The following is a 16,357-nucleotide window of genomic DNA, read 5'->3' as shown; positions in this document are numbered from 1 at the left end:
CTATCACATTACGTTACCATAAATACACTAGATTCATATAAAACTGTATTTTAAGCAGGATGAAAAACAGGCTAGAAAACCATATTTAGAGACTCATTCTCAATGATTCACCGACAAAATGAAATGAAATATTGAGGAAGTGCAAATACAGGATGGAGAAGAATGAGATATATGTTTTGCAGAAAAGCCTCTGGGTCCACAATCTAGGCTTGAGTGAACAACATGAAAAACAAACATCTTCCTAACACATCTAAACATGAATATAGTGTATGAAACACAAAAGAAAATCTTTCCACTTCATCTAGCACTTGGAAGGCCTCATCTAGGCTCTCTGCTCATTTTAAGATATGTCTAAAGAAGAGCAACTAGCATGGCCATAGGTCTAGAAAATATGGTTTGCAATAGAAAATTAAATAAATTCATCCTGTTTTTCTTAAGAAGAGGATATTTGGGAAGAGAAAGCATATCAGTAACTTTCAAATACTTAAAAAATATCTGGAAAGAGGAGGGGAATATTCCATGCAAGAGGCAACAGAAATGGACTCAACAGCACAGAAGAGTAAGAGAGGATATTAAGAAAAGATTTTAATAAGAGTGGTAAAAACTTTGTATTCATTAAAGATGCTTTGGAGTGTGTGCGGTCTTTAAGAGCAGGTGATAAACGTGTTTGGCAGAGTCGATAATAGGTATCATCCATATGTACATTGTGGGACAAGGGGACGCACCACATGACCTCTTGAGATTTCTTCCAGCCCTATAAAGCTCTGTTTTCCACATACAAGAAGTCAGTCAAATGTTTTTGAAAATGTTGGACTTCCTGTGCTACACAGCAGTATTCTGTACAGTATTTGCATAGGAAGTCCAACACTTCCAGAAATGTATGGACTTACAGTGTACATGGTGTGCAGCTGAGAAATATTCAAGATTTTTGGTTACCCAGTCAGAACTACTGTCTGATATTTCTGATCAATGCATTGGAATTCCAAAAGAAATGCAAAGAATCATTAAAAGTCCCACACAGCCAAAGAGATCAGTTCAGATATGCGGTAGCTCTAGGCGAGAGTAGGAGTGTGATCATTTAGCTTTATCTCACAAAAACTTCAAGACTCACAAAAACTTCAGATCTTTGCACAGTGCATAGTCTTTACAGATGATGTATAAACTTTGGAGATCTTGCCTCTAAATTGTGAACTTTACACCCCTCATCCTCATGTTCTTCATTTGCAGGTTTGTGCTTATTAATTGATCCTAATCGATATCTGATTACATACTAATCATAATTCTTTTTTGTTTTATTAGAAACCACCCAGTGTAGTCAGTGATGTTTAGAAATGAGACACCTATTTATTTATGTAATGAAAAGCATAATTATGACAACAATACTAGGCCTGTTATACTGAAATTTGAAGGGATCTCTATTTAAAAAAAAAATAAACACTGAGTTTGTATACTGGTAAATCCTACAGAACTTGGGATTCGGTATCTGAAAGCTGGACTCCCAACTGTAGTTCCTACAAGACTTACAAATTTGTGGGGCTCCTTTCACATATCAGGCTCATAGACAGCAAGTGTCTAAAGCGAAGCATGAGGCACCTTTAAAGGTCCCTTCCAACCCAACACATTCTATGATTCTGTGATTCTATGAAGATCACAGAACCACATCTGAAACTTTGATTCTCAGTGCCCATGTTCTTCTGCCCACCTCTGGTGAAATACTTTTTTTCTATTCATCATTTTTGTGGTGCTTCTTTTTCCCCTCAAGCCCACACTTTAATCTCCTCCTCTCTCCTTGTAGCCACTAACAAAACAGCTTGATAGAAAAAGAGTAAGTTGAAACATATGACTAAGAATCCCAGCGGCTGCCTTTAAACTGTCAGTCTATTATTTACTTTATTTATTTTGCTGTTATGAAATCCGTGTGTGCCAAGACCATGCTCTGGGAGCTCCTTGCTGTGTATAAACTAACACAATAATCAAAAGTTACAAGACACTGCTAAATCTATTGTCATGCATCTGCACAATCATAATTCACTTCCATGCCACTACAGAGCAATTGGACTGCCTGACCCCACTCAGTCCCACAAGTTGCATTATCAGCTGCCTATGAAAAAATGAAAGCCTTCGGAGAAAGCAGAAGATAACAAAATTAGTCTCTGGTAGAAAAGATGAAATTTTTGTATCAGGATAGAAATCATATTGCAAATATTTCCTTCTTTATGACAATAGAGTAACATCAATATATTACTGACACTATTTCCAAGTGATTTGTAATTTCCATGTCCCATATGTTTCATGTACATACTAAGCAACAGCTAGTGCTCTGTAAAATCTTTAATAAGACCGAGATGAAGAAATCCCAGTTGGCAAACCACCTTCTCAATTCTCTAGTATCAAAGTGGAACAGTTCCGGTGCAAGGAGTTCTAGCAAGGATTTCAAAGCTGTCAGTGCCACTGCCGCAAATGTCATCTGAGAAGACCCAGTGGCCACTGACCTCAGCAATCACACAGATCTTTCTAATTGATCTTAACTATTTGAATATCAATCTCTGATTTCCAACGTAACAATTCCAGTGGCGTGGGACACATAAAAGGGAGATCCGTGGTCACATTCTCAAATCAAGTCAGACTACCTACAGTCAGGAAGACTGGAAGTTTCCACAGGCTGACCTAAGTATATGCCAGATATATCCTTCCTCCTTAAATCTCATTTCAACAGGAGATGTCAGACGAATCGATAAGTGACCAGACTGGCACAGTTCTCTGCTGGTTCGCCATTATTTCTTTGAAAATATCTTAAGTCCAGTGCTCAGAAATGGAAAGATTTTAATGAGCAGTATGCTCAAATTTATGAAGCTTTATCTCTTCTTCTTAGTTAATGTATGACGTGTAGAGCCAGTGATCAGTACTGACCCAAAATATACTGTAATCATCAGCTGATACTTCAGAAATTCTTTATGGCTGTGCTGCTTCTGACAAAATATAAAAAGCTCTGAAAACTAAAAAAAAATGTTCTTGCAGATCTGTGGCCTGTGGTTGATTAAATCTACCATTTTTCTTAGGGTAGAACTAATAATTTGTCTCTTCTCCGCTTGCTTGCCTATTATCTCATAAGTGCTATATCTTTGTTTACATGAAACCTCCAAGCTATTCATTAACAAACCTAAATGAAAATTTCCAGCAGATGCAAAAGTTATTAGAAGACAACTAGCATGAATGCATAAACCTTACTTCTTCAAGAAATCTGGCTTACCCCTTAGTAACAAGTGGGCTAAAGCAAATCACTGATGAATTTGTTATAGGACCACTGTATAATGTCTTCCTACTCAGCCCTCATAAAATTTTTCTTATCGTATACATTAAAAACAGGCTATTACCTGTTTACTGTTAACAGACGTACCCCTGAATGCCATTTCCCCTTTATGTACGTTTTAGTATACATATTATAATACCCTGAAAGAGTGTGACCCTCCTTTCAAGATCATTAGGTATCAGAACCAGTAAGATCAGTTTGAGAAGCCAGTAAACCTCATTGGTTCAGGAGACTGACAGATTTGCAGTAGTGACCTAGCAGAATAATAGCAAAGTTTGAAATAGGACTCAGGTATCTGAGTTCTATTTCAGTGTTTTATCCAGTGAGGTTACAATGTTTAACAAGAGCAATGTTTTATAATTATCTTAACTGATTTGAATATCAATCTCTGATTCTCAGCTTAACAATTCCAGTGTTGTGGGACACAGAAAAGATTTCCATATGTCTTTTTGATTCATACAATAATTTAGGTTGGAAAAGGAGGTCATCTGTTCCAACCCCCCTGCTCAGAACAAGGACAACTTCAAAGTTTCATTAAGTTGCTCTATTCCTTCTTTTTGGCATCTATATTATCTCTCACTTGGCTGTCCTGGAAAAGAGTTAAGTGACTTCCATGACTGAGGATCCTTAGAACCCATCTCTATCAAAAAACTCTTCTAAAATTGGATCTGCCATATGCAAACTGAAACCTCAGTGGAAGTCACTGTGGTAGAACTGGCATCAGATTCAGAATCTGGTCCTGATTCCACTGAAAATTAATTAGAAGCATTAAGCTTGGAGATCACTGACTTTTGACAAGAAGGTGGCTAATGGGGCACTGTAAAACATATGCAAGAATAGAGTGACAGCTGATTCTGATTTCTCTTCCAACATGTGGATTACGTTACATCCACCAAAGCGCTAAGCTTTCATCTCAAACAGTTGTGAAGGTGAAGACTTCTAGGGGTCTCATTCTCTATGCCTGACTCAGAATTCGTTTAACTTAGACTAACCCGCATAGGAAGTCAAGTTCTGTTAGGTGTTCCACCTTTCACCTTACCACACATCTGGGAAATATTCAGATCAAGATCATAACCTTGCATTTTGGTATTAGCTACCTAAAAAAACATTAAGATATTATCAACAATTTGCCCTTGACTGGGAAAATTAGAAGCGTATTTGAGATGTAACCACTGTTGTGGCACTAATATTGCTGGTTATGATTAAAGGCTGTTACTTTAACTATAATGGAATAAACCAAAACTGACAGTCTTAGCCCATGCCCATTTTCAGTTAAAACAAGATAAGGAAATCCCAGTGGTATATCATATTCTGAAAGAGGAGGAAAGCTGGGAATATTTAGAGATTAGTATTTTCAATGAGGTCTACAAATTAAAAGCAGTATGTGTAAAGTACTGTAACAAATTTGTGGTTACAAAGCAGAAGTGGGGATAGGACCCAGATTTTCCTGTTATAACAGGTCTCTCTATCACTTGAACTTAGGAAGAATTGTCTCTAAGTGTAAACAGGCTAGACCTATGCATACCCTAGAGTCTATGCAGTAGAGGGCAACATTCATTAGACAATTTATGAGATTATCATCACCATCATTATTGTTTTACTTCAAGAAAAAATATTGGAAGTCAGATGCTGGTACATATAGGAGTTCAAGGGGAAGAGCAGATGGGGCTATCCACATGCAGGAACAGGGAGATCCAAACTCCCTTTCCCTTTCTGTTTCCAACTCAAATTTCATAACTCAAGTCTAAAGTTTGGCCTATGTTAGGAAAGATTTGGGGCCTATGACAGGAAAGATTTGCTGTTACAGTCATACTGGCAAACTTTCCTCACTCCTAAGATTATTTCTATGTTGAGGTTTCTGCTCATTTTTAAAAGAAACCAATGAATGCCTAATGTAAAATACTCAGAGACTGAGCAGAGATCAGTTTGTAGAAACTGAAGCCAGGAAAATTCATTAAGAAAGCAAGCACAAAATTTTAATTAAAAATTTTGATCAGCCTTTAATACCAGCTATCAAAGAAAAATTAAGATTTTCCATATATTGATGTGCCTAAACCAAGACTAATGCCCTTCTGGGATATATGATTAGCCAAAGATTAGTTATGCTCAATGTGCAAGTTACTATTCTCTTTGTGGAAAATGCAATAGGGTGGGATATATAAGTAGTCAGATTAGATGCTATGGATCTTTCCATACAATTAAGAACTCTAAAAATTGCTGTATATTAGCATTTTTTATTTATTTATTTATTTATTTGTTCTTTTTCTTCAAAGTTGTATTTTCAAGTTAGAATTGGTATTAAAAAAAAAGAAATTTCCCTCCAGAAACAAGTATTTCCTACTATATCAAATTTTCACATCAATAAGCAGCAAAATAGTAAGTCTCTCAAATAATGAAGTTGTATATGCTGCTAAAGATGGTGAAATGAGATACAGTACAGGTTAACAAAAGCATCTGTATCGCATATTTAGTTTCTTAAGCCTTTGATGTGTTTCAAATATCAGTAGAGCCTTTTTTCTCATCTTCCCTATTGCATTTCAAGTTCAAAGAAAACATTATATAACAGCTGAATTGTAACAAAAGCTTCCTATCAGTTTTGAATGCCACATACAGTTTTAGCATAACTTTATTTATAAGAAATGCTATAATATCTGAGCTAAGATCACTAAACATTTTTTGATAGTTGTTGACCATTTATCTACCACAGGAAAAATAAATGAGACTGGTGGAAATAAAGTATAGATGCTTGGGGACAGCAGGAGTATACAGGATGTATACTGGCTATAAGATTTATTGTGAAAAATTAAGTTCTATAAATCAAATGTAACAAGCAAGATTAGCCAGAAGAAAGCAGAAAACCCTAAGCATGCAAAAATTTGCTTCAAGATAAAAATAATTATTTTACCTACAACTGTATTTGAATATCATTGCTCCTCACAAAAGTGATATACATAACTCATGTATGAAGGAACTACTAAATGTAGGTAACACTCTAGGAAAGGTAGAAATAGATGCAAAAATTTGAAGCCACTGTCAAATATCACCCCACAAAAAGGAGGTGGAGATGGAAGAGAGAATATAACTTGCAAAATCCAAGAGGCAAGGCATTTTCACAGTCTCCTTCCCCAAGTGTACATATTTTTAAGTTAAGTTAATCAACAACTTATTAGATTTATCTAGTTAGTATATGCTTTAATTTTAATATAAAAATTTAGTGTGTTTGCTCCTTTGAGATAAATAGAAAGGGAGCCTAATTCTGCCATCTTTACCCCTTAAGATTCTCCTCCATTCTCCCTGTGTTGCTTTGCCTGAAACCACAGAATGAATCAGTATCGTAAACAAAGCAGCACATCTACAATTACTTCTAGGTACCCAAGGCTAAAATAGTGAATACTGACTTGCATTTAATCTAAAGTAACTTTGGCATTCGGTTCCTTCAAACAAGCATTGGTTTCAAATATAGTTTTTTGAACATCTGTTACAATAAAACTCAAAGTAATACATACATACGATGTGCAGAAACAACATGTAAAATCACATGTGTAGGTGATGGAGGTAGGAGTTTGCATGCTAGAGAGGAAGGAAAATACTACAGTGTAAACTGGAAACTGAAATCCTTGGAATTCACTAGTGTTTGTGACTAGGAAACTTGGGTAATGTCACTTACCAGAACAATTAAAACAACACTACAGAGGTTTTGCAACAGTTGAGGCAGTACAGAGAGTTTTTAAAAAGGAAACATGATTTGTCAACTTGTTGGACAGCTCAGCATCTGAGAAAACAGCCCTGTCTATGTGACAAACTCCCATGCAGGCTAGGAGCCTGAACTGATTTATCTAAATCATTTGATTTGAATGTAACACCCTTAGAGGCATTACACTGTATCGGATCAAAAATAAAACCCAGGCAAATATGTTTAATGCCATCACACTGTTCAGAGGAACTGAACTATTTTGCATTTGTACTGTAGTTAGCATAACGGGATTAGCACCACAGATTTCTAGGTGCTCAGCACGCAATGTGTTAGCTCTGCAGAGGGGTTCAGCCTAGTGACTTGACTGCTGCTGGTACTCAGGCAGCTAGTTTAGAGCTAGTTTGAACAGCTCTGTAATACTATGGTGAAGAAATACATTGTCTCTTCTCCAGAATAAACCTCACCCTTTCTGTTTGACTCATTCTGATTCTCTGTGCTTAGTCACTCTCCTGCATTAGATGCTATCTTTTTGTGGTCCAGCTGACCAATGATCTTTCCACTTTTGTTCCTATGTCTTCAGATAGTATTTATGAACTGGCATCTGGTTGTAAAGACTAATTTGCCATGAACAGTTTTACATGTCCCTTTACTTAAAAGACACCAGAAAAACAAATTACTTTTAGGTTTAGCAACAAAACTACTAAGCTGATAGAGGTGAAATCTTTATCTAACTTTGCAAGTATCTACATTTATCTTGTTCATAACATTAAAGTGTGTGTCGGAAAAAGTTTTTTTCACATGTATATACATGTATATTTTTCCATATGTACTAAACATATATATATATCATTGTATATATATGTACCTCACTATGTCTGTGATGTAAGAATATAGATTCAACCATATGAATGTTAGCTACTAAAATACTGTTTATGAAGGCTTCTTATATATATTGAGCATTTCACATATAATTTAGCAATGTATTCCTAAACTCTGAAGTACATCTAACTGGATGCGAGATCCCTGGTATATTTCCCATCAGAAGTCAAATTGTTGCATATCTATCAAATTGTTCATACTCTCAGATTATATTGAACATTTATAAAGCACACTAGCTGGTAATGAATATTTCTGATACGTAAAATGATGTAGAAAAAAACCAGGATCATACATGCAGGCAAAATTATAGTGACCTCTTGTAAATATTTCATGTAGTCCAAGGATCAAAGGGTGAATTTGCTTCTCTTAAATTTTTATATATTTCAGCACAGGCATGAAACATCATTCATCTTCCCTTCTCATATTTCTACCTACAAGACAGATGTCAATGTTATCTAATGGATAGATCTGGTCTAAGCTATTTCCCATCTGGAGGCAGGCAAAACAAAAGAAATAACAGCTAGAACCAGAGAAGGATGTCTTTCAGAAAGTATTCAAAGCTTTTCACTAATTATGAGTATCTTTTCAGCTCAGCTGTGTTTAGCCAACTTTTAGGAAACATCTATGCAAAACACGATTTTTTGGGGGTGATGTCAGATAACACATGTTTACATCCATATATCCCTAAAGATAATAATACCTACTACTAATAATCTAATTGATTAATTTTACACTCATTAACGCAGGTGTTTGCATCACTCTCCATGCCACAGAAATTTTCTGACACATATCCCAATGCATGATTTTTCACTAATCCTATAAGTAAGCAGAAACACCGTCAAGTGACATGAAAGAGAATAAATAATGAAAACTGAAATTGATGGACTACATTGCAGTGTGTGCTTCAGCACAGGGCTGAAATGTATTCACGCAGTGTGCTCACAGACTGACCACAGATATATCACCCAAAAATTGGTCTGTATAGGGACACTTCATTAATAAAGAAGAGATCGCGATTAAACATTTGGCTGGCTTTGCTGAAAAGGAATTGTGAAATGTAATTATGTAATGTAATTATGAAATGCAGCATCTGAAAATGGGTGTACAAAATGGCTGGAGATTATAGTTTTTCTTCCTGTGAGCCATAAGCAGGGCTGGCAAACACAATGGAGACAGCAGTTTTAGTAGAGATGTGTCAGCTATAGTAAAATCTCAAGTTTGCTCTCTGACTTCTCCACATAAAATATTTTCACTTTACAGCCTTGAAGTCTTGCCAACACTGGAAACAATCTACTGCTTGAAAAAAAGGCTCAGATCCCTGAAAACATCATGAATAATAAAAATCAGAGTTTAGTGAATAATGCAGAATTTGTAGATATTATAGTACACAAGAACATTTACAGTTCATCATACAACTTCCAAGGCAACATTATTTTGCCTTGTTTATTGTAGTAATATTTTATTTTTGCCAGTAGAGTGGGCAAATAAGATAAACACACAGTGACATTTAAGATTGGCCTAAATCTAAAAAGTTCATTCATGCTAAATCTGCTTCCATCAAAATCAACATTGAATCTCTTTCAACCCTGCATCCCTCTATCCCTGAGCATTTAGCTTTGAAGGACTCACTGAGTGTATCAGGTGCAGAGTAACTTTTCAAGGGTGGCTTATAGTCACCTCACTCCTCTAGATTAGGGGCTAAGCATGCCATCAGTAAGAACCAGCAGACGCTGGTTTTTACTGATGTAAGACAGGGACTCATAGCTCCAGCTCACCTTGCTGCCAGCATCTCATCTCTGTGTAAGCTCAAAATGCTGGGAGCTGATGATGGGAGCAGCTGCCCCTCAAATATGGCTTTATCAAGAGATTCAAATGCCTGCAAGCTTCTTGGACATCCAAGCCATGCACTATGGATCTCTTAGATACATAAACAGATATTTCTTTGATTGCAGTGGGTTGTACAAAAATCTGAATACAATATTGGTTTTTGTACTAGTTTTGGCTGGGATAGAGTTAAATTTCTTCATAGTAGCTTGTATGGGGCTGTGTTTTGGATTTGTGCTGAAAATAGCGTTGATAACATGGATATTTTAGTTATTGCTGAGCAGTGCTTACTCAGAGTCAAGGCCTTTTCTGCTCCTCACATTGCCCCACCAGTGAGTAGGCTGGGGGTGCACAAGAAATTGGGAGGGGACACAGCTGGGACAGCTGACTCTAACTGACCAAAGGGATATTCCATACCATATGATGTCATGCTCAGCAAATAAGGGAGATCGGCCGGGGCTGCTGTTGCTCGGAGACTGTCTGGGCATCAGTCGGTTGGTAGTGAGCAATTGGCTTTTTCATCACTTGCTTTTCTTGGTTTTGTTTCTTTTCCTCTTGATTGTTTTGTTTTTTAATTATTAAACTGTCTTTATCTCAGCCCATGAGTTTTGTCACTTTTACCCTCTCCAATTCTGAGCAAGCAGCTGTGTGGTGCTTAGCTGCCTACCAGGGTTAAACCATGACAGTTTTGAATCATTTAAGTTGCTTAAGTAATTATTATAGGCAATGTTACAGCACTCCCCATTATTAAACTGTCCACCATGTCTCTCTTTTGTATAATTGGAAAAAAGCAAATCTGTAGCACTAGATTTGTTTTAATTAAAAAAGAATCAATATTAAGATGTTATTTAAACATATTTACTTATCTAGTTTCTTTTTCATTTAATAAATATTATTTAATGAGAATGTTCAGCTGTATGACAACATATTAAGGCTATCACTAAAATAACGATATTAAATGAAACAGTACATTTGCTAATGAAATTAGGTGTCAAACATTTGAGTAATAAAGGACATGGATGAAATATCTTGCATCAAAGTTTTAGCAGAGAAAATAACTTCATTATGATTTGTTCAACTTATTCATGTCAGTAAGTCATCCATTCGAAGTTAAGAAGTGGTTGGGATTTTGAAAGAAAGTAAAATTTGTATCAGGAAATAAATAAATTATTAAAAATAAGGTGTCAGAAGATGAGTTATACTACTTTTAAAAACTCAAAGGAAACAGTAACCAGAAACAGACAGTTTAGTACACTAATTGCATACACTTCTTTTGCTTAATAAATTAGTTCATACTAAATGCAAAGCATGTTTTAACAAATTACTCTTTATGTTTCCAACATAATGTCATTTAATATAATTTAACTAACAAAACAATGTTAAATTGCCAGGTTTTAAGTTTCTTTAGTTACACACTAATTTCTTTCCAAATGTGGCTTGACAAAAGCCATATGTAAATAATTATATTGTAAATAATTTATCCTCCACCATTTTCTAGCAAAACCAAAAAGGAAAAACTAAGAATCTGAAAAATTGTTCATTAAGCCATAACTATGTATATACAAATCTGCAGATACTTTGTGGTAAGCAAGAAGTGTTAAACAGTACCATGCAGTGAGAACTAACAAAATGACTAAACGAAATAAATGAAAAATTATTGTTTTTAAATTAAATATTCCTGTTGGATGGTTTAAATCATGATAATATAGAATGGGGTAGTAAAACTGAGTTAAGCTACTTCCCATGTGTCCTGGTTCCGGCGGGGACAGGGTTAATTCTCCCCGGGCTCTGGCAGGGACACAGGTATTCCATGCCATGTGAGCCATGCTCACTCTGAGCTGCCAGGGGAGGGGGCAGGAAGTCACAGCTTGGAGGGGGCTGGGGCGTCCCGGGTCTGGTCAGTGAGCAGCGGGGAGCGGCAGTTCCATAATCGTGTTTGTATATTCCTCTGTCCGTGTTATTGTTGTTTTCTTGTTCCCTTTGCTGTTCTGTTAAACTGCCTTTGTCTCAACCCAAGAGTTTTGCCTTTTTCTTCTGATTCTTCCCATATTGGGAAAGCCCGAGCGAGCGGCACGTGGTTCTTTGTTGCTGTCTGAGGCTAAACCAGGACACCATGTGAAGCAACTGCATCATATATTCAGTTCATAAACTGATAAACCTTGATTCCTGCTTAGACTTTTGCTGGAAGTGCAGCTCAAAAATCTCATATATTTACAGTTAAAAAATATAAATTCCAGCAAAAATGTTAAAGGATCAGTTTTTACCTATTTTCTTCTGTATCATTAGTCTCTTTTATTGTAAGCAATCATCTTGTCTCTTTCCATATCTGTAGGGTTACTCCTTGTCCTAGCTTGAGGTAGAACAGAACTAACTTTCTGTTCAGTAATTTTACTTCTTAGCTAGGCCTCTTCTAACTCTCTGAAATTAACAGCATGTTGTGCAGAAAACTGTTCGTTCTCAGAGTGGTAAGACCTGTGTTTATAGTTAATGCCAAGAAGTGGTACGCAGAGAGGCTCTTACTCATACTTATAGCTATAACAACCAAGGTCAGCTAATTTCATTATTTGCCCCATTGGAGGGTCGGAAAGGGAAAAGCGTAGAGGCGTCCCACCTGCAGGGAGGAGCAGACAGGACAGGTGATCCCAAAGTGACCAACAGGGGTATTCCATCCCATCTGCCCCATGCTCAGTATAAAAGCTGAGGGATCAAAGGGTCAGGCCTCCTTTTCTTCAATGGCCGACGTCCGAGGAGGACTCTGTCTGCTCATCTGCCTTTGATCCTGATCCGTGTGTTCCTGACTCCAACTCTGGAACCCAGTTCTCACTCGTTCAGCCTGGGACTTCCCCAGTGCCTGACGGTGACATCATCCTGGGAGCTTAATATGGTTTTGTATATACTGTATCTATTTAATTGTTTTCCTTTTTATTTTATTATTAATATTTCATTAAAGTAGTTTAGTTCCTTCTAAACTCATCAATCTCTTTATCTTTCTTCCTCCTCTCCTTGGTGCGAGAGGTGGGGGGAGAGCATCTGTTGCCTCGTCGTTGGCCGATTTGGCCTAAACCACGACACTCCTCTTTATCTTCCTGCTTAGATATATTAACAGAGAAGTCTTACAACCTCTTTCAGCCTTTCTTTTACTTGGTTAAACAACCCCATTTTTTTCAGACTCCCTGGTTAAACTGTGCCTCTCCATTGCAGAGCTATCCACAGATTCTTGTCTGCCTCAGCTCCCATTTCCATTTTTTCTTGACTAGAATCGTGCATTTTATTTCAGATGAGCTCTTAACAGTGCTTTGTAGAATGGACCCATAATTACTCCTACCTCTACAGGAAATCTCTAGTGCAGAACACAAGAGTCTTGTCTTTATATTTTCCATGGCTGCATCACATTAGAAATTCTTATTCATTCTGTGATGAAGCTGTATGCTGAAATGCTGCTTACAGATTAATCAATAGTTGCCTATAATATATATTCTTGTTACTAGCCCATAACAGTGTCTTGCTCTTTATACTATCAAATTTCCTCCCACCTCTCCACTCACCAATCTCATAAAATACTTCCCATATACTACTACTGCTTTATATTTTCAAGATTTCCCAATGTCACGGTGATGAGATTATGCTTGCTTAAGTGCTCGCACAGCACCTCTCAAAGTGGCCCTTGTGGTCCCAGAATCCAAATTCTTCATACAAAGAAAATAAAAAAACCCCACCAAACAACTAGAAACAATGAAAGAACAGCCTCACTTCTTTTAGATGTACTTTCAAAAATATTCAGTACTTCTTTTTATGATAAGATTAAATCAGGATAACGTTACTATAGAGGAGAACCTATCTAACGTCTCTAGCTTGCAAACAACATACAGAATTTAGGGCAATCTTTTGTGGCAGCAGCAGATAAAATTCTTTTACTGGATGGGCTGTTTTATTAGGGAAAAGGAAGTTGCATTCACTAGGTGCTTGCTTACACACACACTTGCACCTAGTTTTAATTCACAACTTTGGTTTTCTAATGGTTGTGAATGTAGGGATAACTTATTGACGTGACCCAAAATAAAATTATGAATTACAACTGATTGATTTGCTTTCATGTACTTTAGTAACTGGTCCTATTTATTTACTTTTTTTGCTTAAATGGTATCCATCAGAGAAAGTTGAATGGCAGCGTTTAGCACTCCCGTATAGTTTAGACTCAACCAATCTTTCCTCCTGTTTTGTTTGTACTTTCATTATGCTAGGCAGTAGCATTTATGAAATAACAAAACATGATGAGATGCCAATTAAAGTCCAACTAAAAGGTATATGATCATGTATTTTTAAGCAGTTAAAGGAGGAAAATACTTTGAAGGCAATCCTAAAATTAAAAACAAAAATCCAGACTTGAGACAGATGATATGCATTGGCGTGCCATTGTGAGGTTTTTCCATGGACACCCACACCTCTAACAGCTTTTACATTTCATATGAGATCATCATATAATATTGTTAAAAACTACTGGTTTAAAAAGAATTTTGTTCTGTGGGGATGAAGCCTCCAATGAGCACCATGAAATGAAGAAAAACTCGGAGTACCACTCCATGCACTTTACAAGAGAAGGAGAGGTGAGTGCCTGCTATCTCCAGCCACAACATTTGCTTTTGGACCAGGCTGCAGTGGAAGGCCACAGTGTGCATTAAATGCCTCTCACACCCTAGGTATCAAGTGAGGACGGGATATACAAACCATGCCTTATTCTTTCCCTTTCCCCCCACAATATAAGAACAATATTTCCTCAAAGTAAGAGAATAAATGGTATTTGCCAGAGAGGCATCTTCTAACTGAGCTAAGATCTGTATCTACTGGACTGGTACCAAAAGACTTCTCAGCTCCTTGGAGCATATTAATAACAAAAGACAGGTGCACATCTCAAATTCCTGGATTCAGCTCACAAGTTAACAGGGCAAGATATGTGACACCCGGTCTGGTTCTGGCCAATCTTTACATAATGTAAGATATTTTCAAACTGGTATTTATCAATTTCAGGGTGACCCTGTTGCTCTCATACTTTTGTGCCATGAATTTCTGAGGAGTGCTTATTTCAGAGCTGACAAAGATGCCAAAAGTTGACTGCTGTCTGCCCCCTGCTATGTACACAGAGCACTGCAGTGCTCTCATCTACAGGAGACAGCCAGAGGACTCTGCTTTTGTTGGTTCTTCTCTGCTTTCTGCATGGATGAGGCTTTCAACCCTCAGAGAGTCACCAATTTGCCTCCAGGCCGGAGTTTGTAATGAAAGTTTTGGTGCCAGGATTTTGTACGTTCTGTTCTGCCTCTAGTCAGGATGAGGAAATTTTCAAAATAATTATCCAGTTTTAAAGACAAAAAGTAACAAATGTGTATCCACGGAGCTGTAAGGTTCAACATAGGCTATTTCCTCATACAGTTAATACGAACACCAGGCATAATTTTAGCAGTGATTAAGACTGAAAATTCTGCAGAGCAAGAGAGAAATAAATCTGTATTGGGGAAAACTGCTGTGGTGGGAAAGCTGCCCTCTACACATCACCACCCACAAAGCCATATGGGGATTCCATGGATAAATATGTGACTGATAGCGAGAGCTGGGTGGGAAACCATCGCTCTAGCTCAGGAAACATTTCAAGATTTCAAAAGCGTTCCCACTCTGCACCAAGGAGGCTGACCAAGCCACTGCTACCACTGGAATCAGATGGGTGAGTATTTGTATCCAAAGTAAAATATGTTACAAAGGAAAACAGATAGTGACAAGATATGTTTCAAAATCCACAGAGTTGGGGAAAAGAAATCACACTTTCTTACTACTAGAGTCTGAGAACAAAACGAGAATAGGAAGAACCTAATCATAGTCACAGTAGCCTAGCAAAAATAATGTACAGGAGCCCAGAAGAGCTACAGCACACTTACCCTTTCTCTTTTCAAATGTAAATTCTTTAGTGTGGTAGCATCTGGTCATTGGATAGCTTAAGACTGGGGTGAAGAAATCCTGAATATCATAGGGCACATCCAGACCACTATAATCAAGCTGGTGGCCTGCACCCTGCTGCCTTCTTTCTCAATGGCCCTGTGACAGGAGCCACAACGATATGCTCTTGATCAAATCATAAATCCAATTCCATTCCCAGGTCAAAGGGATGGTGATGTGAGGTCCTTCAGTGACTCCCTACTTTTCACTCACTCTAATCAAATGTTTTCATCGTGGATTGACAACTACATTAGCAGACTGTCCATGAAGTATTTGATACAACTTAAAAGCAATTAAAATATTCCCCTAACATGAAGGCAGCATTCAGACTGACATGAGAAATAAAAGTTTTCCATAAGAGCTTCACAAGACTACTAGGTGTGAGAAGCAAATTCCCTTGACATTTGGCATAACCCTATGGTTTTTCATTGATAGCAGATAGCCAGAGGAAGTTTGGGGGAAGAATAGGACATAAACTGAGAACGATGCAAACAGCAATGATGGTAACAGGTGAATTTTCTGCATTTTAAAAAGATATTGATGGCAAAAGCATCAAATTTGGAAGACTTCATAGAGAAAAATGATGGCTTCACTTACTACACTATTACTCCAGCTAATATTCAAGACTATTTCTCATGCAGACATGTAAGCTGATTATGTTATCCTGC

The 16,357-nt window shown here is 37.2% G+C and overlaps 1 protein-coding gene across 1 annotated transcript in view; it reads right to left on the bottom strand.

Annotated features, from left to right (window-relative positions):
* LOC128902047 (fibroblast growth factor 10-like) overlaps positions 1-16,357 on the bottom strand; it is a 73,601-nt gene that overhangs the window by 31,751 nt on the left and 25,493 nt on the right. The gene's annotated exons all lie outside the window — the stretch shown is intronic.

The sequence above is a fragment of the Rissa tridactyla genome, chromosome W, assembly GCF_028500815.1.
Source record: "Rissa tridactyla isolate bRisTri1 chromosome W, bRisTri1.patW.cur.20221130, whole genome shotgun sequence".
Taxonomy (NCBI): Eukaryota; Metazoa; Chordata; class Aves; order Charadriiformes; family Laridae; genus Rissa; species Rissa tridactyla.
Note: the sequence above shows the minus strand (reverse complement) of the source record. Positions and strands in the feature narration are given on the sequence as shown.